This window comes from Canis lupus, chromosome 32 (assembly GCF_048164855.1).
Source record: "Canis lupus baileyi chromosome 32, mCanLup2.hap1, whole genome shotgun sequence".
Lineage (NCBI taxonomy): Eukaryota > Metazoa > Chordata > Mammalia > Carnivora > Canidae > Canis > Canis lupus.
The window spans coordinates 42,276,721-42,297,304 of record NC_132869.1 but is presented as its reverse complement, the minus strand read 5'-3'; the positions used below and the strand labels follow the sequence as shown (position 1 = coordinate 42,297,304).

The 20,584-nt window shown below is 56.8% G+C and overlaps 1 long non-coding RNA gene across 1 annotated transcript; it reads left to right on the top strand.

Moving 5' to 3' along the window:
- Positions 1-13,022: 13,022 nt before the first annotated feature.
- LOC140622866 (uncharacterized) lies at positions 13,023-15,322 on the top strand. Its single transcript, XR_012022547.1, has 3 exons — positions 13,023-13,490; positions 13,678-13,788; positions 14,877-15,322. It is a non-coding gene; the product is annotated as an uncharacterized lncRNA (long non-coding RNA).
- Positions 15,323-20,584: the final 5,262 nt, after the last annotated feature.

The following is a 20,584-nucleotide window of genomic DNA, read 5'->3' as shown; positions in this document are numbered from 1 at the left end:
CAAGTCACAGCCCCAGGGGCTTAGAGGCAAGTCTGAGCTTTCAGCCAGTTACCTGGGGCAGAAATGCGGAGAAGCTGCCCACACACTCTCCAAAAGGCAGCACTGCCCTTGCTTCCTTCCTTCCTTCCTTCCTTCCTGAATAATGGAGTAATTCACTCCAAAGCCATCAGGACTCCTTCCCCTTCCCCAGTACATGTTGAGGCAGCAAGAAGGTTGGCGTGGAGCGGGGAGACGGCCAAGAAGTGGTGGCCAAGAGATCAGGAGATTGGCTACTTACAAAGGGATGGAGCATTGAGAATGGTGGGAGCCAGATTTCTCACTGAGAAAAGAAGCTACAATGAATCCTGTGGAGGTGGATTGGAAAGAGAGATATTCATAGGACTTATGGTTTTTTTCAATATATAGACATAGAGAGGGACACCTGGGTGGCTCAGTGGTTTGGCGCCTGCCTTCGGCCCAGGGCGTGACCCCGGGGTCCTGGGATCGAGTCCCGCATCGGACTCCCTGCATGGAGCCTGCTTCTCCCTCTGCCTGTGTCTCTGCCTCTCTCTCTCTCTCTGTGTCTCTCATGAATAAATAAATAAAATCTTAAAAAAAAAAAAGAAAAAAGAAAAGAAGATATACAAATGGTCAATAAGCACATGAAAAAATGTTCAACATCAGTAATCATTAGGGAAATGCAAATCACAACCACAATGAGATACCACCTTACATGAATTACGATGAGTATCATCAAAAAAAGAAAAAAAACAGGAAATAACAAATGTTGGCAAGGACGTGAAGAAATTGGAGCTTTTATTCACTGTTGGTGCTGTCACTATGGAGAGCAGCATGGTGGTTCCTCAAAAAATTGAAAATAGAGTTACTGTATGATCCAGCATTTTCACTTCTGGGTAGATACCCAAACGCATTAAAAGCAGAACTCGAAGAAGCTCAGAGTATGCTCGTGTTCATAGCAACACTGTTCACAACAGCCAAAAGGTGGAAGCAACCCCAGTGGCCATCGATGGAAAATGAGGCCTCTACATATAATTGGATATTATTCAGCCTTAAAAAGGAAGGACATTCTGACACAAGCTATAACGTGGATAAACCTCAAAGACGTTATGCTAAGTGAAATAGGTTAGTCACAAAAGGACAAATACTGGGTGACTTCACTTATGCGAGGTCAAATTCATAGACACAGAAAGTAGAACGGTGGTTGCCAAGGGACCGAGGAAGTGACAAATAGGGAATTATTGTTTAAAGGGTACGGAGCTTCAATTTTGTGAGGGGATGAATGGTGGTGATAGTATCACAACAATGCGAATGCCCTCGATGCCACCAAACCTGCACACTGAAATGTTTAAGATGATAAATTTTGTGTTCTGTGTATTTTATTACAATTAAAAATAGGTTTTTAAAGGGCACAGACGTCAACTCGAAAGCCTTCTGATGGCCAAATCTGGGACAATCTGAGCATCGAGATAAGTAGTGATAGAATCCATGACTCCATATTAACATAAAAAAGTAAATAAATACAGGCACAGGGATCCCTGGGTGGTGCAGCGGTTGAGCGTCTGCCTTTGGCCCAGGGCGCGATCCTGGAGTCCCGGGATCGAGTCCCACGTCAGGCTCCCGGCATGGGCCTGCTTCTCCCTCCTCCTGTGTCTCTGTCTCTCTGTTTATCATAAATAATCTTTAAAGTAAAAAAAATGACTTTAAAAAAATAATAAAAAATAAATACAGGCACCCGGCTGACTCAGTTGATGGAGTGTGACTCTTGATCTCGGGTTGTGAGTTCGAGCCCCACGTTGGGTGTAGAGGTTACTTAAAAACAACATCTTTTTTTAAAAAAAGAAGTAAATGAATAGACACACGGGAAAAACAGAAAGCCCTTCCTTAGAATAGAATGCCGACTGAAAAATAGGGACGAGGTCATGGAATCTGAAAAGCACTAGTTTGCAATCATTGCAGAAATATTTGATTCAGGGAAGAATCACCAACGGATGCTGAGGTTTTCATGAGGAAGAGGATATTTACACAATCTCGAACTCTCTCCTCCTCGCAAAATATTAATCATTTATAAATTGGTAAGTGCATTAAACTTCTTAATTAACAGGGAAGAAGCCTGGCAGACAGCATCCTGGCCACGTGTTACGAGCTAACATGCCCGGCAATGGGACAGAAGGACTGTGCATGAGACGCTGGGGGGCATGGGAAGCACACAGCGTCCCCCCGGGGCTATTCCCGCCGAAAGCAAGCAACCTCAGATAGACTCGGGTTGGGGCACATTCTAGAAAACCACCAGACTGTAATCTTCACAAGCGTCAGAGTCATGAAGGTGAAGGTCGAGGAGCTGTGCCAGCCTGCGGGAGGCTAAGGAGGGTGGACAACTAAGTCCAACAGGTGAGCGTGATGGGGCCCTTTGGCTATGAAGGGCCTCATTGGGGTCATTGGTGAGATTGAACTGGGCCCGTTGATCAGCCAGTGGTAGTAGCAGCACCCGGACTGCCCTGGTTGTAACGGGGTTTCCGTGAGAGTCTACCTGCCATGACTTATTCTCCAAAGGCTCCACAACCATTTCTTTCTTTCTTTCTACCACTGCGTCCACTGTGTGTCCCGCTTCTGGGGTGAGCAGAGGAAAGAAGCGCTTGCGTCTACCGAAAGTCCCGTACAGGGAGGTCCGCGGAGGCTGTCCGGGTGAGAGCCACCTGTCACCGTGTGCTTGGGCTGTCGCAACGGGGAGCACGGGCCGGGGCACCTGCACGGCGGCGCTTACCGCCTCCGTCCGGAGCTGCAAGTCCGAGATGGAGGCACAGCGGGCTGGGTCCTGCCGCGGCCTCGCTCCTCCGCTTGCAGGCGGCTGCCTCCTACCTTGCTCCCCTAGCGCTCCTGGTGTCTCCTCCTCTTGCGTGGGGACACCGGTCCTGCTGGGTGAGGGCCCCACCCTTGCGACCTCATGTAACCCTAGTTCCCTCCCTAAAGACCCAATTTCCAAACACGGTCCCACTGGGGCTGGGGCGCACCCCCTGAGTCCGGGGCCCTGCCGTTCAGCCCGGGGCCCTGCCAGGGGCCTGGGCGCGGGGATGTTCACGCAGCGTGTATTTCTGCAGTGAGCAGCTCACAGCGCCGGGAATGAACCGAGTCCTAACGCGCAGTAGTGACGATGAGCTCCACAGGCGACGCTGGGCAGGAGCATCCGGACGCAAAGGAGCACCCGGCACACGAGGTCGCGCCTCCGAAGGTCCCCGACACAAAAGACCAGGCTGCGGTGCGGTTGGTGCAGTGACAGGTAGGGGTGTCCGCAGCGCCTCGGGGGGGACCTGGGTGCCCGCGGGGAGGGGGCAGAGGCAGGGTCAGGGGGCTCACCCAGCGTTGGGAGGAAGGAACCTGTGACCCGCGGAAGCAGGCGGGAGCCCGAGGCCTTGAAGCTGATGAGAGAGGCTCGTCGGCCACGGCGGGCACCTGTGGCTGCACTCAGGGCACGTGCCCAGAGCAGTGACAGCCGCGGGACGGAAGGTAGAACAGGGGTGCAGGGGCTGCGGCTTCGGGCGACTGGGCAGCTGGGCAGTGGGTACGAGCTGCAGTCTTTCACGATGAGGCTCCTAGAGCGCTGTGACGGTATTTATTCATTTATTCATTAAAGATTGATTGATTTATTCATGAGACACACAGAGAGAGAGAGAGAGAGGCAGAGACACAGGCAGAGGGAGAAGCAGGCTCCACACAGGGAGCCCAATGCAGGACTCGATCCCGGGCCCCCGGGGTCACGGCCTGGGCCGGGGACGGTGCTAACCCGCTGGGCCACGGGGCTGCCCTGTGAGCGTATTTAATACCCCTGAACTCCACACTCAGAAACAGTCACTATGGTCAATTCTATGCTACCTAGTTGACTGCAGTAAAAAAAATTGGAGAAAAAAGTCAGTCAAGTCATAGCTTAAGAGCTGCACAGCGCATTGTGTAAAGCCCATACTTCCTGCCGTGTGCAGGGAGGGGAATGAGCTGGAATGTGGGAGAGTGAAGGCTGGGGAGAGAGTGGGAGAGCTTGGGGCCGGAAGCCAGGCCAGCCCTGTTCCCAGGCCTTTGCAGTGAGCTTGGATTTTTTTTTTCCTTGTAAGGAGTTTGGATTTTCCCCCAAGAGCAATGGGAAGCCATCAAAGTGGTGTAAGCGGGAAGTGACATGATCACACCACATTTTATTTTATTTTTAAGAGTTGTATTTATTTAAAAGAAAAAAAAAGAATTGTATTTATTTGAGCGAGCGAGGAGGAGCGGGGGTGGGGGCAGAGGCAGAGGGGAGACGCAGGCTCAGTCTCAGGACCCGAGGTGGTGACCTGAACCCGAGTCCACGCTTCACTGGCCGAGCTGCCCAGGCGCCCCGCACTGCATTTCAAAGACCTTTCTGGCTGCAGAGGGCTTTGCAGATTAAAGGGGGCCGAGTGGGGCCGGTGTAGGGCCGGTGCAGGGCCGGTGCAGACGCTGCTCCCAGCCTGTGCTGCCCAAGCTCGGCCTGTGGCTGCTCCGCACCTCCTGGGCCCCGCCTGGGCTCATCAGCTTGGTGCTGTGCCCGGCGCGGACATGTCACGTTTGTGGCACGGACACCCAGGGACTCCGACCCCTCGCCTGAGACGACACCCAGCGTCCCTGACTTGGGGATCGTGAGGAGAACATTGTTGCACAAACGTGGCAGCTGGAGGAGTCCTAGGGCAGCAGCTCTGAAGAGCACAAACGCCGCAGAATGAACGGGGAGCCTGCCCCGCGGGGAGGACTCCAGGGGCCCTCAGCAAACTGCATCTGATCTGGACACGGCCTCGCTCTTCCCGTTGAGGTCTCTGGTAGACACTTTGAGAAGACGTCAACCCTGCACCTTGGGCTGGGAATGGCCAGGGGTGATGGACGTGGGCAGCTTTACGGGGAAGGGCGTGTGGGGCTCCGAGCTTCAGAGCTGCACCTCATGGCCCAGGGGGCACCGGCCCCAGACAGCCCTTCCTTCCCCGACCGCTGGACGCCTGGAGACACCAGTGGGATAAAATCCCAGCTCATCACCAGGCTCTGGAGGCCCGTCGTGATCTAGCCCCTCTGCTTTCAACTTTCATTCCATGACCAGACCCGAGGCCCTCAGCTCCGTGTCCAGGCTGCAACGTGGGCCTGGAACACCTTCCCTCACCCTTGGCTGAGCCCCATTCCTCATCAGCCTTCGGGTTACAGGCCATCTGGGCCTCTCCTGGAATACACTTCACAGTTGCTGGGTCTGTGCATTTCCCCCCTCTGCCCCCCGTCTGTCCCCCGTGGGCTCTAGGCCTCCAGCATGTAAGGCCCACACCCCCTCCAGGACACTGGTAGCAGAGCCTTGCCCAGTGGCCTGCACAGTGCCATGGCTCAACGTCTCCTTGGAGAGGATGAGAGGTGGGCTTCACATCAGAGCAGTACTGAAGGATGGAAAAGTTGGGGTGCATTCCTCCCATGGGATCCCAGAGGGAATTCCAGAGCTCCTTTGATGCTATGCTGTCCTCATTGGCACACAGGTATGTGGCAGCTGTTTGCATGTCCCTCTGGCCCTTCTAAATACACAAGGATAGCTTGTCTATCTGCCATCTGCTAAACTGCTTGGATGACCTCATTGGCACTGCACAAAAGAGCACTAAAACAGCAGCTTGCAAAGTGCCCCAGAGACGCTGCAGGCAATGCCTACACCCATTTCCTTCTAGAACCCAGCCTCAGATCACACAGCAACAGACCAAGCCAAAGGCACATGACCATTCTCCTGGGCCCATCCATGACTCTCTCTTGTCCAGGCTTTGCCTTGGTGACATAGAAGAGAGATGGAGGTGGCCAGGGAAAGCTTCTGGTGGAAGAAGCCTTCAGATGTTGTTGAAGGAGGGGAAGGAAAAGATGCAGGGCAGAAGCAGGGAGAAGACTGGCATGTGGGTGAGAATACCCCTATGTCACGTATAGACACGTGCCCGTGAAGCAGGGAGACAGCCTTGGAAGAAAGGGGCCTGAGGGCGTCACCACTTTCAATGCCACTGCGGGCGTGCCTGCTGCAAAAGCAGGGCAAGGGGCTTTATTCCCATTTTACAGGTGATAAAACCGAGGCTTAGCTAGGCCAAAATCCCACAACTTAGCAAGGTGGGCAGAGCTAGGTCTTCTGATTCCAAAAGCCCGTATATCACACCAGGCTGCTTCTCACGAGGGGGCCTGTTTGGTGGTGATGCTGGGAAAGACGCTATTTACTCATCAAGGAAATACAGATTAAAATTTTTTTTTTAAAGAAATTTTTTTTTTATTTTATTTATTTATGATAGGCACACAGTGAGAGAGAGAGAGAGAGGCAGAGACATAGGCAGAGGGAGAAGAAGGCTCCATGTACCGGGAGCCCTACGTGGGATTCGATCCCGGGTCTCCAGGATCACGCCCTGGGCCAAAGGCAGGCGCTAAACCGCTGCGCCACCCAGGGATCCCCAGATTAAAATTCTAAAGCCACACACACACACACACACACACCAGCATGGCTGAAATAAGTAAGACAGACAAAAAAATCAAATGCTGGTGGGGATGTAAAAAAAAAAAAAGAATCCGGTGTCAGTGAGCAGCTGAAGCCCTCATACAAGACTGGTAAGGATGCACATTGGTATATTAACACTTTGCAGAAGTGTTCAGCAGCATATACTAAAGCTGAACGTACACACACCCGATAGCCCAACAACCCCACTCCTAGGTGCTGGAATGTTCATAGTAGCACTATCCATAAAACCAAAAACCTAGGGGATCCCTGGGTGGCTCAGCTGTTGAGCGTCTGCCTTGGGCTCAGGGCGTGACCCTGGAGTCCCGAGATCGAGTCCCACGTCGGGCTCCCTGCATGGAGCCTGCTTCTCCCTCAGCCTCTTTCTCTCTCTCTCTCTCTCATGAATAAATAAATAAAATCTGAAAAAAATAATAAAATAAAATAAACAAGGGCTTCTTGGCAAAATTGGCTGATTCCAGGACAAGTACGTGATGAGTCTGGAAGTGAGCAAATGCCTAAGGAAGTGAGGAATGACGAGGAAATGTCAAAAGGAGACAAGGGGCAGCGTGAAGGGGCTCCCACTTGTCAGATTCGGGGCAATCTAAGCACCAAAATAAATAATGATGGAGGTGGGTTATAACCTGTTGCATAAAATAAAAAATCCACGAGTCCACACGGCTGTAATATAATGAACACGAATAAATACATGAGGGAGAGAAAAAAGCTCTTCCTTACAGTGGAATCCAAATAATAAATGAGGAGGAGATTATGGGGTGTGAGAATTACATTTGGCCACCGTCACAGTAACAACCGACTCAGGCAAGAATCGTCAATGGACGCTACGATTAGTGGGTAAAAAATCTGGTGGCGGGGATCCCTGGGTGGTGCAGCGGTTTGGCGCCTGCCTTTGGCCCAGGGCGCGATCCTGGAGACCCGGGATCGAATCCCACGTTGGGCTCCCGGTGCATGGAGCCTGCTTCTCCCTCTGCCTGTGTCTCTGCCTCTCTCTCTCTCTCTCTCTGTGACTATCATAAAAAAAAAAAAAAAAATCTGGTGGCAAACAGGATAGTTAAGTAACCTTCAGGTGTCTGCCCCCAAATACTTCTTAACACAAATGGAAGACGCCACTTAACAGTGTAGGCTCCACCTTCGCCCCGGCCCAAGGGAGCCCCTCGCGGGTGATAGCCAAGGAGGCGGCCCCTACTCCTGAGACGATGCACCAACCACGCGATGTCACTTCTGCGATGATCCTGCCAAAAATCAATAACCTGAATCTAATTGTGAGGAGCCAACAGACAATCCTACACCGAAGAACATTCATTAAAATAACCAGCCTGTACTTTTCAAAACTGTCAAGCTCACGAAAGACAAAGGCTGCAGAGCTTCTCCAAATCAAATGAGACGCGAAAACACGACGACCCAACGCAACTCATGGTCCTAGAGCAAATCTTGGACCAGGAAGAAAAAAAAAAAAAAAAAAAGATTTTCAATAAAGGATATTGTTGGCACAATTGACGATTTTTTCTTTTTTTACAATTGACAAAATTTGAATAAGAAGGTCTATAGATGACAATATTTAATCAATGTTAACATCCCAATTTTGGTAACGGAAACAAAAAAAATGTATCCTTGTTTTTGGGGGAAATATGCACTGAAATACTTTGGGGTAATATGAATACCAGGCTCATTCATGACAACCCAAAACTAGGGGCAGCCCGGGTGGCTCAGCGATTTAGCACCACCTTTGGCTCAGGGTGTGATCCCGGAGTTCCGAGATCGAGTCCTGCACTGGGCTCCCTGCATGGAGCCTGCTTCTCCTTCAGCCTGTGTCTCTGCTTCTCTCTCTCTCTGTATCTCTCATGAATAAATAAATAAAATATTAAAAAAAAAAAAAACTAGAAACAACCCCAAAGTGGGGACGGGATAAACGGTAGTATGTCAATACAATGAAATACTATTCAGCCATGAAAATAATGAACTGATACAGTTAAATAGGTGAATCCCAAATAATCCTATTGAGGGGCGCCTGACTGGCTCAGTCGGTAGAGCACGTGATTCTTGATGTGGGGGATCAGGAGTTCAAGCCCTATGTTGGTTGTAGAGATTACTTTTAAAGAATCCAAGATAATTGTGCTGAGTGAAAGCATTTTCTATAAGTTTTTTTTTAAAGATTTTATTTATTCATGAGAGATACAGAGAGAGAGAGAGGCAGAGACACAGGCAGAGGGAGAAGCAGGCTCCATGCAGGGACCCTGACGTGAGACTCGATCCCAGGACTCCAGGATCAGGCCCTGGGCCAAAGGCAGCGCTAAACTGCTGAGCCCCCAGGGATCCCCCACTTTTCTATAAGTTGACAACGATCTCAAAATAAAGATTTGAGCAATGGAATAAACGCCATTTGTCAGGCTTGTATTACCTACGTATTTATTTGCTGAGGCACATTCTGCATAAAACCCGAACTCTACAGTCTGATAGGTTTCGGCAGTTGTGCCAACACCTGCCACCCGCATCAAGGTAGGGACACGTCAGTCCTGACGCTCTGGAAAGTTCTCCCATGCCCCTTCCCCGTCACCTCCTCCTCCTCCCCCGACCCGACCAACCCCAGCTCTGATTTCTATCACCGCGATTGGTTTTACTTGTTCTGGATTTTCACGTACAAGGAATCATTCCTTTTTTTTTTTTTTTTTTTACAAGGAATCATTCCATACGTACCTTTCCTTCTTTTTTATTCTGTTTTTGCCTGGCTGCTTTCGCTCGGGACGATCACCGTGAGAGCCATTCACACAGCTGCCCGTGCCGGCAGCGTGATCCTTCTGCTGGCCGAGGGCTACCTCGTGTCAGGGTCCCCGCTCCTGTGATCCCCCGCTGGGGCTTGTTGACGGTTGCTTCCAGCTTTGGGTTATTACGACCAAGGCGGCTCTGGGGTATGAGTCTTTGTGGGGCCCCGTGTTTCACGGTACCACCTGTGTCCCTCTGCCCTTGACCTCACTCACATTCATGGGTGGGACCACAACCACGGGCTTTTAAGGATAGTAGAGAAGGGGGCCTGGTGGCTCGGCCGGTCAAGCATCTGCCTTTGGCTCGGGTCCCGATCCCAGAGCCTGGGATAAATCCTTGCCTCAGGCTCCCTGCTTGATGGGGAGCCTGCTTCCCGCTCTGCCCACCCCCCTGCTCCTCCTCTCGCTCCCTCTCACTCCCTCTCTCAAATAAATAACTAAATAAACATCTTTACAAAAAAGTAAGAATACCAGAAAAGCATCCTGATCCACATGATCTCTTCTAAAAATGCCCAAAGTGCCACCATTAGCGGTCTGTTTTTTTTTTTTTTTTTTTTTTTTTGCGGTCTCTTCTTTTGAGGTTACCCCAGCTCTGGCTGGCCTGAAATTTTATCGGAAGGGAGTTACCCAATTTGTGCTTCTCTTCTGGCCAGGACAGTCCCTGGATAGGACTATGGACAGTGGGTGAAGGGGATGCAGAGGAACTTGCCCCATTTTACTGTTTTCTGGGCCGTGTGTAATGTCTCGTCCTCTCTGCGCCTTGCGTGGCGTTTGACATCAGACACCCCATCCCCGGGCTGACCCATCAGGTCTGGTGAGGAACCTGGCATCCCAGACCTGTCTACTCGCAGCAGTTCTCCGGGAAGGAGGGAGGGAGGTCCCTGGGGAGTCCCCACGTCCCTGAGGTGCGAGAGCCCTTGGAGGCCTGGGTGTTAGGTGAGAGGGAAGGGGGGCAAGCGGTGTGTGTGCTGGCGGGAGCAAGCAGGCTGCGCACACAGGGATGGACCTGCGGGTCCTCCTGGGCGCAAGCTTCCCGCTGGATCAGTAGAATAAGCCAATCTGTGCCCCCAGCACCTTCCCCCCAGGAAGGACCCAGTGGGCTTGTGTAAGGGGAGTAAGGCTCCAGCCTGCCAGCAGGGAGAAGGGCTCGGTACCGTGGCCGTGGCCGTGTGGCTCCGCTTCTGCGTGTCGACCCGGCCACGTGGGCTGCAGGGGCCGCGGCTGGGAACCCCCCGGGAGAGACGGGAATGTGGGCCACGTGCCTCCTCCTCTGAGGGGCCCACGAGGAGGGGAGCAGAGGCGGGCAGGGAGAGGTGTGAGCCCTGGCGGGAGGACGGAGGACGGAGGGGCTCGAAGAGATCCTGAGCCTGAAGCCCGAGCGCCGGCTCACACCCACTTCGCGGCAAGAGCCTGAGCGCACACGGCAGGCGTCTTGTCCGCGGACCCAGCAAGTCAGCAGCGGGGCTGAGGCCAGACCCGGCGCCCGTTCCTCCCGTCCCAACCCCAGAAGAGGGTCCTGCTGAGGGGGAGGCCGGGGTGACAACCTCCGAGGACCGGGATGCTGGGCGGGCCGCTGCTTCTCAGATCCCGGATGGGAGATTCGGACGGGCCTGGGTGTGTCACGGGCCACCCAGAGTGTCAACAGAAATCTCTCCCCTGGAGAGTCTTTTCCTACCGGAGAAGTGGGAGGACTTTGGCAGGTTCTCCAGAGAGCCACCTGGGGCGGGGGTGGGAGCGGGGGGCGGGGAGGGTCTGGCCACTCACGCCGCGCACTCGGGGAACACTGAGCACCACGATGTCCCTCTGGCAGCCCGAGGACCTCGTCGTCTGTGCCTGCTGGGCCTGAGCTGGGTGCCGAAGCGCACCCCACCACCCCCCCCGACAGGTCTGCTTCACCCCCCAGAAGGACCTGCTAATGGGGCAGGTCGGGGAGACAGTCGGCCGCCTGAGCCTGGAGTCCGACAGCCCGAGTCTGAGCCCTGGACTTCACTCACGAGCTCCGCGGACCGGGCAGGGCGGTCTCCCCGGGTCAGCAGGGAACGAGCGTCCCCCGAGACAGGGCGGCTGCAAAAGGAGAACAGGGGACGCGTTGTCGACGCGAGGGCCGCGTGCTGGATCGTGCTGCTCTGACGGCTGTGCCTGGTCTGCTCCCTGGAGGCCCCAGGCCAACAAGGGCCGAGGCGGGCGCGGGGGTGGGGAAGGTGGACCCAGCCCGGGCGGCCTGTGGGTGGAAGGAGGCCTGCCCCGCACCCTCTGCTCGCCGCCCTGCCCCCAGGGGATTAGGTCCTGCAGGTGGGCTGGTTCCCGGTCCTGTTTGCCTCTTCCTCCCCCCACAGGGGCCCCAAGCCAGAGGCCTGGACGGGCACCCAGCTAGGAGCTGGAGAGGGGACGGGGCAGCCCGGCCCCCACCCCACACCCCTCCCCATCCTCGCCAGCGCCCTCCTGGGTCTGCTTGAGGGCCTTGGGCGCCGGCTTGGAGGCCGAGCTTGGAGCCCGGCTCGCTGTCTCTGTGCAGCCGGCCTGGGCGAGGCCTCCCAGCCCATGAACGGCCTGGAAGAAGCAGCCACAGTGGGGCCCTCCCGACGAGTCCCGGGGTGGCGCCCTCCCTTCTCCCTTCTTGTGCCGTGGTCTGGGTCACACTCTCGCCCTCGGGCAGAGCCTGAGAAAGCAGCAGAAGCGCTGCGACCACTGTCCAGCCGGGGACAGTGAGGCCGGTGCTGGGGTGCCCGTCCCCTTCCCAGGCGCCCCGGCTTCCTTCCCCCCGGGTCGGGCCCGGGCCAGCCAGGCTGGGCAGGACTGTGCTCAGAGCCGCCCGGGGCTGCCTTGGGCTGGGGGTCCTGGGACGCGGGGGCTGTGGGGCCTGCTCTGGGGGCCGAGCGGCGGCCGTGGGAAGCTTGGGCTCTGCCCACAGGCCCGGGCTCTGGGGGCTCTGCTCCTCCAGCCGCCCGTCCGCCTGGGTCGCCTTGCAGTGCCCAGCGGGCCAGGCCCCCAGCACGGGTGCCCGAGGGACCTTGTCCTCCCTCACAGATGGGGCAGGAGCTGGTCCCCGGCCCCCCGGCCCGGCAGGCGGGGACTGAACCAAGCGGCCTGGCTCCCAGCCCGAGAGCCTGCCATGCGACGCCCGGTCCCCTGGGCTTCCCTGGGAGGGGCGGGCGCCCAGGGATGCCGGAAGCCCCGGGTTTCCCATGACTTGATCTGGAAGGAGCCTGGGCCTCCGTCCCCACGGGGCTCTGGCCTGTGGCCCGGGCTCTGGGCGGGGGGCTGGGCGGGAGCTGCCCCTGCTCCTGTCCTCCCTTGGGTCCCCTTGGAGGCCTGGCTGCCGGAGCCCAGCTGCTTGCCTGGAGCCTGGCCCCACAGAGGGGGCTCCAGCACCTGGGGGGGGGGGGACAGTGCGCCCGGGGCTGGGGCTGGCCCTTGCATTCGGCTTCAGCTCCGCCTCCCCTGCCGGCCGGCCCAGCTCCCCGTGCCTTGGCTTCCTTGTCTGTAAAATGGACTTAGGACAGTCCTCACCTTCCAGAGCACAGTGGGAGCAGCCGTGCGTGGGCCGCGAGGTGCGCAGCGGAGGCCCGCCACCAACCTGGGAGGCCCGCCGGGAGGAGGCTGCGGTCCGGCCTCTTCGAAAGGGCCTGCCTCCGGCCCCAGGGGCTGTGGTGACAGTGCTGAGCCTCCCCTGGAGGAGTGTCGCCCTCCCTAGGGGGCGGGGGCTGCAGCCTGGCTGGCCCTGCTCTGGGCCCCAGCTGATGACTGAGTCGCCGACTTCTGCTGATCCGTGGGAAGCAGAGAGGACGGGGAGCGGGGAGTGGTTTCTCTTCCCAGCCTCTGCTCCGGGGGAGCTCTGGACGCCAGGGGGGGGGGGGGGTTGGAGGCGCTGGGTCCTGGCGGGGCTCCGGGGCCAGGCCACCTGCCCCTCTCACCCGTTTCACACCTCGTCACTGTTCGTCCGGACACCTGTCCGCAGCCCGGACCCCGGGGCCCCGCTGACAACGGAGAAGCTCGAGGCCTGCGGCCCGGGAACCCCTGGGCGGGCGCTCCTGGCAGCGGCTCCCAGGACGCGGGCTTCAAGGTCAGGCTGACGCTGGCCGACCTTGAGAGCCCCCCAGCTCTCGGCAGGCTCAGCGAGCTCCATCCCATTAAGAAGCCGTTAGGAGCGCCATCTGGTTCACTGCGCCCCGCTCCGCGATCGATGGCCGCTGGGCCAGTCTGAGCCCGGGGACCGGCGCTGCAAGGTCACCCTGGGGACCCAGGCCCGAGGCGTGCCCGGCCGTAGGGAGGGCGGCGAGGGGGGCAAGACAGCCAGGGTGCGGAGGGTGGGGGGTAGGCGCCGGCCAGGGGTGCAGCGCCCCCGGGGAGGCCTGGGGGGGCGGGGGGGGGTAACGCCCGCAGCAGGCCGAAGCCTAAATGCTTCCGGCAAAGGACTCCTTCAATCTGCACAGCGACCGTGAAGCAGGGCTGTCCTTGATCCCATCTTGCCGCTGGGAAAGGAGGCACAGAGAGGTCAAGCACTCACCCAAGGCCACCCAGCTGGTAGGTGGCAGGGCTCAGGTGGGAACCCAGCGATGCCGGCTCCGAAGCCCCACAGCCTGGGGTGCCGGCCGGGCCGCTCCCCACGTCCTCGCAGCAACCCTGAGAAGCACATCTCATCGCGCTCAAACTACACATAAAAGAACGGGGGGGGGGGGGGGGGGCTCAGGCACATGGGGACACTTCTCCAGGGCCACAGGGTGAGCGAGCAGGTGAGGACAGTCCACCCCAGACCGAGCTCCCCGCGGGGCCTCGGGCCTCTTGCTCTGCTGCGGCGTTGCCGGAGCTGGGGTGCAGCCTCCCCCAGGCCGTGGCTCGCCCGGTTGGCGGACGTGGGAAGCTTCCTCCGTGGGGAGAGCAGGGTGGCCCGAGGGACCGCGGGCCTTCGACCTTGAGCTGCCCTCTGGGCCCAACAGGGCCTCTCCCTCCCTGGGCCCGCATTTCCTGGGGCTGGGATCTGGGACCTGGGGGTTAGACAGGTCGGATGGTGGGAAGGGGGTGGTGAGGGGCGGCGTGGGAAGTGGGCACGGCGCTGCGGCCCGGCTTCGGGCCCCTCATTAAACTCCAGACACACCCAGCTGCCCCTTCCAGAGTGTCAGGGGCCTCCGGAGCCTTCTGTCTGCTCATGGTTCTTAGTGCTCTTGTGGGTCCTGGCAGCCTCCAAGCCCTCAGAGACTTGCAGCCAGGCTCCCCTGGGCGGGGAAGGCCCCACGGGAGGTTCACCCCAACCTGTCCTGGCTTCCCTGGGAGCCATCCCAAGCGGGGGGTGGGGGGGTCAGGGGAGGGATTCCCCAGGGGAGATGAGAGGCCACACCCCACAGCTGATTTCGCTAGAGGTCCCCACTCCCACTCTGGTCCCACTGGCTCTCACACGTGGCTGGGACGACCCTACAACTTTATCATTTGTGGGATCTTCATTGTCCACCTTCCAATGACAAATTCAATGCCATTGTCTGCACGATGGGTTCCTCTCTCTCCATCACCCTTCTCCCCTCGTCACCCCCACTCTTCCTCTGCTCGCTGTGCTCCACAGCCTTGCTGTGCTCAGTGTAGGATAAGGGAGCGTCCTCTAGCTCTGATCCTTACAACAGCCTTGAAAGGAAGGCAGCGAAAGGAGAGCTCACCCATTTCACAGAGGAGGAAATCAAGACCCAGAGCAGTGGATGTGAGCCTGCCGACTGCCTCCAGAGCTCACGTCTTGTCCCAATGGATGGAACATCCTCAACTATTTAACTCGGCGTTGAGGGGCTACCACCTACAGAGTCTCGTTGGACAACCAGGAGGATGCAGATCCACGGGGAATACAGAACCATTGGAAGCATCCAGAGAGGGGCACCCGGAGGGCTCAGCCTTGAGCGTCTGCCTTGGGCTCAGGGCGTGACCCTGGGGTCCCGAGATCGAGTCCCACGTCGGGCTCCCTGCATGGAGCCTGCTTCTCCCTCTGCCTGTGTCTCTGCCTCTCTCTCTCTCTCTCTCTGTGTGTCTCTCATGAATAAATAAGTAAAATCTTTAAAAGAAAAAAAAAAGGAAGCATCCAGAGCAGTAATGATAATCATAATAACAAAGGAATAATAATCGCTAACATTTTGGGAGCACTTACTAGGAGACAGCATTATGCTAAACAATTGTCATGGATTATCTCATTTAGCCTCTCAAATACTTTGGGGTATAAATAGTAGTATACCCATTATTTTGTATTTATTTTTAAAAATTTTTTTTTTTTTTTAAAGAGAGAGAAATAGAAAATCTGAAGCAGTCTCCCCGCTGGGCACGGAGCCCAATGACACAGGGCTCAATCTCATAACCCTGAGATTATGACCTGAAATCAAGAATTGGACGCTCAACCAATTGAGCCACTCAGGCACATTACACCCATTATTTTTGTTAATTTTTATTGTTATTTTTTTAATTTTTATTATTTTAAAAAAGATTTTATTTATTTGAGAAATAAAGAGTATGAGCAGGAAGAGGAGCAAAGGGAGAGGGAGACGTAGACTCCCCGCTGAGCACGCAGCTGGATGTGCGGCTCTATCTCAGGGCCCTGGGATCATGACCGGAGCCGCCGAAAGCAGACCCTTAACCGATTGAGCCACTCAGATGCCCCGTTTTTGCTTGTTTTCAGTACCCAGAAGTGTATGCCCATTTTTGAGAATAGACGCTCAGCATAGTGGTTTGCCCTGAACAAAGGTGATATCTTGCTGAAGCTCCAACCCTCACCACCTGGGCATTGCTGTTCCCCCCCAGACCTGGCTCAAGTTGGGGTGAGTAGATGGGCTGTAGGTAGGCATCACCCTAGACTGTTCTAGAGGAACTGTACTCCCTGTGCCCTCTCTGGACCTCAGGTTCCTCAACCTTTGGATCCATGTGACCTCTAATGTCCTTGAGTCTGTGATCTGAGCCGATGCTCGAGGCTGGTGAAAGGCTGTGGTGTCTGCAGGAGCAAAGAACAACTTGACACAGGCGAGGACCGCTGGGGACGAGGGGGATGGCACAGGCAAGAGCGGATGACAATACCCGGGCAGGAGCACAGTCTTCCAAAAGTGAGTCCCTGTGCCAGGGAGAGTCTTGGGGACAAGGGCCAGCCTTCCTCATGGCCCTACAGTCAACAAACCTCAGGGGGCAGCAGCTGTTCCCTCCACCCCCCCAACCCTCCCCTACCCCTCCACCCCACAAAGGCCAGCATAATATCAGAGCAATTGTGACAGCAAAGAAAGCAATGGCAGGAGAAGGGGAGCCAGGGTTCAGCAACGTCACCTCTCTTCCTGCGCCTCGGTTTCCCCTTTGTGAACGGAAGGTGCTGGCTCTTCAGTTATTTGGGGGTTTTCATCCCAGGATGGCGCTGGAGCAGGAGAGGTGACAGTGGTCCTGCGTCCTCCTCGCCTTCCCCCTCCCCTCGTCTCCCCCCCCCTTCTGCTCTTTCACAGCCCCCAGCGTGCTGTGCAGTTATTAGTTTAGGTTCATTTAGAATCGGCTTAGCAACCCCACACCCCTGGAACCTGGAAGCTTCAAGCACAAGATGTCTGGCAAATGGAAATTCAATTGCTTTAATATAGAGACTATTTTGCTGCAGTCTCTTATTAAGAATCTGATGGAATTTCTAAACAGGGAGAGAGGCCCCAAGGAGGGGGCATCGCCCATCACACACCAACATTGCTCTTGACATATTTATGGCTCCAATAAAATCTCCCATCTGGTATATTTTAAAATAAAATTGAAAATTTATCACTTTCCCCGAGTCGGTCTGTGGTTCTCCCCGGGAGGAGATGGCCAGCCCCAGATTACAGGCGGCCGCGGCGCGGCGGGCAGGGCGGCGAGGCCGGGCTCTGATTTAAATTTCAATACCTTCCCCAGTACAGCTGCGGCGTCGGCGTCCGGGCTGGGACGGCACTGGGGGGAGGGGAGGCAGGCTGTTTGCTCCTCCTGTTTCTCTGGACACCCGTTCTCTTCTCCCCACTGGGGACCACAGGCTTGGTTTGTTCTCTCCTCTAATTTGCAGGATCTGGATGAGCCAACATGACAGATGCGGTGGGGCGGGGGGAGCGCGGCCCGAAGGGATGTTAGAGCCTGGGAGTCATCGGCATCCATCATCCATGCCCCCGCCCCGGGGCCCAGTGCACATCTCTGGGGTCTCCCGGGGGGTTCAAGAGGGCCCCTCATCGATTAGGGTTAAGAGGCCAAGATCAAGGCTTAGACCTAGGTGGGGATTAAGGCTCAGTCCACAACCAGCTTTAAGGTTCAGTCTAAGAGCAGAAGCGACACTAACGAGAGCATCAAGTCCCAGTCTGTGAGCGCCGTCAGGGCGGAGGCTCAGGCTGGCGTCCGGTGCATTAACAGAGACAAGGCCAAGATCCTGTCACTAGAGGTCAACCCGCATCTGAGCTTCGGCGTCCTCTACGGGAAGCAGGGAGGGAAGCGTCGCCCTGTCCGCTTCAAGGCCATTCAGAGGTCTTGTGAAACCGGTGTCTCTCCTGCTGCAGCGTCTCTGAGGTCACCAAGGGCCTGCACGTGCTTCATGTCGCCGGGTCCTCGTGAGAACCTCTATTTGGAAGGACAGAACGCGGGCCGAGGGCGGTCAGGGGGCTCATCCGAAGCCGCACGGCCAGGAGGGAGGGCTGGGCCCAGCTCCCCCGCCTCCACCCAGGGCCTAGGACACAGAGGCACGACACATGCACGGTGACCAAGGCTGCAGCAGAACACGTCTTGTCCTGGGGGCCGTGTGTCCGTCCAGGAGGCCGCGTGCATTCGTACCCCAGCCCCCTGTGCAGCCGGGAGTGGCAAGGAGAACTGGTGTGTGCAGCCCCTGGGAAGGTCCTGCACCGGGACCGGGGGCCTGCGCGTGCCCCCACCTCGCCTCCTGCCTGGAATGCAGACACAGTGGAGCACGGCAGCCTTCTGGGACCATGAGGTGACCCTACAGGGAGGGAGCGGTGCTGAGGGTGAACCGGAAGAGAGAAGGAGCGGGATGCTGAGGACACGGTGGTGGCATCCCGCCCCCCAGAGGCCACCGACCTGCACTTAGGGAAGAATAGTACACACCCTGGTTAGTCCCTGGTTAGTCTAGGTCATTAGGACAGAGTCTCTGTTACCCCCAGGCAAGTATATTCCTAACTATTCAAAGAGAATAGGGTCAAAAAAGCTTAGAAATATCAGGTTAAAAAAAAAAAAAGAAATAACAGGTTAAACAGAGTCTTTCTTTCAGGATGTCCCAGAGCCTTTAAGTGCCAACCAGTTGGGGAACCGTCAAGCCAGGGACATCGTCTATCATGAAACCCTCGTGTGCTGTGGCCGCTGTGGTGTGGGGGGGAGGGGAGGGAGGGGGGGAGGGGAGGGAGGGAGGGGGAGGGGAGGGAGGGAGGGGGAGGGGGAGGGGGCAGGCTGAGCCTGGGCGCTGGCAGGTCATTCCTGAGGCCTGTAGGGCCAGACAGGGCTTTGCCCAACACTCTCACTATTAAAACAAAGACGCTGGCCCTTCTTCTGGGACTTTCCTCAGCTTCAACTAGATTCTCATTTCAGTTCCCAAGAGCCCCAGTGTAGGGCCAAGCAGACAGGGCTAATGTGGGGACAAATCTGGAAGTGCCGTGTGGGGCTGGAGGCTCTCCTCGTGGCTGCAGGAGCCCTCACCGACAGGCCTTGCCTCACGGGTGCGAGGGCCGCCGCGGGGAGGGGGGACCCAGGCGCCCGTCACACCCTGCTTGGAGCGCTGGCGGCCCGGCCCCCTTCCCCCCCTTTCCACGGTGGCGCCCAGAGTGGCCACAGACGGAGCGATCGGCAGGCTGGAGTCTGGAGTCTGCTGTCCGGCCTCCTGGTCCAGGGCTCTGCTCGCGGTGGTCCCTGCCTTCTCAGCCTACCCACTGCCCTTCAGTTTTCTGGAAGGTTCTTTTTCTTTCTTTCTTTTATTTTTTTAAGATTTTATTTGTTTATGAAAGAGAGAGAGGATAGGAGTGTAAGCAAGGGGAGGACAGGGAGAAGCGGGATCCCCACTGAGCAGGGAGCCTGACGCTGGGCTCCATCCCAGGGCCCCGGGATCATGACCTGAGTGCGCCAGGTGCCCCTTCTGGAAGGTTCTACTGAGTCATGTACTTGTCTGCCCTAGTGGCTACCTTTCACTCCTCTGTGGAGGTCCCATGGCAGGTTGCAAGATCTGTTTTTTTTTTTTTTTTTTTAAGATTTTATTTATTTATTCATGAGAGACACAGAGAGAGGCAGAGACACAGGCAGAGGGAGAAGCAGGTTCCATGCAGGGAGCCCGATGTGGGACTCGATCCCGGGACCCCGGAATCACACCCTGGGCCCAAGACAGACGCTCCACGGTGGAGCCCCCAGGCTGCCCTTGGTTGTGAGATCCTGACACGCGGTGCCGGTGCCGCCTAGGAGACTGGGGACACGATGGCAGTAGCAGAGGCCCTGCTCCCGGGAGGCGATGACCGCGCTCCCCGTCGGAGAACTGGTCCCCTGCAGGTGAAGGGGGCCCGGCTCCCACTACCGCTTAAATGTAGGTCCTTAATGGGGCCAGAGGTGGGCGGTTGGGCAGCAGCCCGTGCCCAGGGCAGGGAGGCAGGAGCCCAGTGGGCAGCCCGGGAGGAGGGGGACAGCCCTCCCCCCCACCTTCGCTGACCTCACTCCTGTCCCTGAGCGGAGGATGGGGGTGGCTGGGCCCCCAGCACTGTTGGGGCCAGATTTCTGAAGCTCTGCTTTTTCAGGAGACTGCAGGGAACCGCAGGGGGAACGGAGGATGCTAGCGCTCTGCGGGAGCTCCTGGGGGACCCCCACCCCCAGGGCCCGCTTCCTCCCCTAGGCCCGTCCCAGCCAGAGGGGCCATGGCCTGTTCTAGAGGGAGGGCTGGGAGGCAGGCACAGGTGGGGAAGAAACAAAAGCCTCGGGCCCGTCGGTAGAAATCCCAATAATATCAAAACTTTAACAAGAGCCTCATAAACCTAGAAATGAATCCTGGACTCAGGAGGCGAAGGATCATTTAAATGGCAACTTCCCCTTGTGCCTGCAAGGGCTTGTTGATGGAGCACAGAGCCGAGAGTGCAGGTGGCCCCCTGGAAGACTGGACGCTTTTCTTTTTAAACCCCCGGAAGAGTCATCTGCAATGCAGATGAATCATCCTAGAAATAAGAATGAAAACCGGGTTTGATTTTCACAAAGGCCGATTCAGAGGCACACTTCCTCCCCAGCCAAGGGCACCAGCATCTGTGTGCGAGGGGCCTGTCCCCAGCTGGGCGGGTGCTGGCCAGGTCCCCCAAGGTCAGGGGGGGCGCGGTCGGTCTGGACTGGGGCCTTCTCTAAGGTTCGC